The sequence below is a fragment of the Camelina sativa genome, chromosome 3 (assembly GCF_000633955.1).
Source record: "Camelina sativa cultivar DH55 chromosome 3, Cs, whole genome shotgun sequence".
Lineage (NCBI taxonomy): Eukaryota > Viridiplantae > Streptophyta > Magnoliopsida > Brassicales > Brassicaceae > Camelina > Camelina sativa.
In genome coordinates, this window is record NC_025687.1 from 3,836,446 (window position 1) to 3,837,839 (window position 1,394).

At 41.3% G+C, this 1,394-nt stretch overlaps 1 pseudogene; it reads right to left on the minus strand.

The window, feature by feature from the left end:
- LOC104767330 overlaps window positions 1–1,394 on the minus strand; it is a 5,475-nt pseudogene that overhangs the window by 2,637 nt on the left and 1,444 nt on the right.

Consider the following 1,394-nt stretch of genomic DNA (forward strand, 5'->3'; position numbering starts at 1 on the left):
AAAAACAATGTCTAACAAGAACACACGGTTGATGGTCATAAAGAGAGTTACAAAAGTCACTTACTTTGTGTTTCTTCTCCACCTTCACCACTTAACACTCCACCTTGGACTGCAGCGCCATAGGCCACAGCCTCATCAGGGTTAGTCCCTTTGTTAGGTTCCTTGCCGTCAAAGAAATCCTTTAACAACTGCTGGATTTTTGGGATTCGAGTGCTTCCTCCAACAAGAACAATCTCGTCGATTTGGGATTTCTTCAACCCCGCATCTTTAAGAGCATGCTTCACTGGCTCCAGCGTCTTCTTGAATAAATCCATGTTGAGTTCCTCGAATCTTGCTTTTGTTAAAGGCTCAGAGAAGTCAACTCCATCAAAGAGTGACTCGATTTCAACACGGACTTGGTGCTGGTTGCTCAAAGCTCGTTTCGCAAGCTCACATTCACGCCTAAGTTTACCAAGGGCTTTGTGATCCTTGCTTATGTCTTTGTTATACTTCTTCTTGACCAGTTTGATGAAGTAGTCCATCACTCTGTGGTCAAAATCTTCTCCACCAAGGTGAGTGTCTCCACTTGTGGATAAGACTTCAAAGACTCCATTGTCTATGGTAAGGATACTAACATCGAATGTTCCTCCTCCAAGATCATATACGAGAATGTTTGACTCCCCATCTTTCTTGTCTAAACCATAAGCTATGGCTGCACCTGTTGGCTCATTGATTATACGAACCACGTTAAGTCCCGCAATCACTCCCGCATCCTTTGTGGCTTGCCTCTGCGCATCATTAAAATACGCTGCAAAACAACCAAGAAGCACCACAATGCCATATGATCATAAACACATTCAAGGCATTATATTGTCAATTTTTCTTGAATACTAGACTAGTTCTATCTGTCTAGTGTTACCATTAAGCATCTACATAGTTAAAGAAGTGTATATATGACTCATACCTGGAACCGTGATGACAGCATCTTTAATCTTCTTTCCCAAGAAAGCTTCAGCTGTCTCCTTCATCTTAGTTAGGATCATAGCACTAATCTCCTCAGGGCTAAAGACTTTATCTTCACCTTTAACCTTTACCTGAATATAAGGCTTTCCATCTTTGTTCACAACCTTGTATGGCAAGAATTTGATATCCCTTTGAACATCAGGATCATCAAATCTGTAACAAAACAAACAAGAAAAACATAAACAAAAGCTCAAAAATATACATGGACTAGACGTATACACTAAGAAACTAAACCCTTACTTTCTTCCCATCAGACGTTTCGGGTCAAAGATGGTCCGCTCAGGGTTCTTGGCCGCTTGATTCTTAGCAGCTTCTCCGATGAGACGTTCGGTATCAGTAAACGCAACCCAAGATGGTGTAATTCTGTTTCCCTGATCGTTTGCTATGATTTC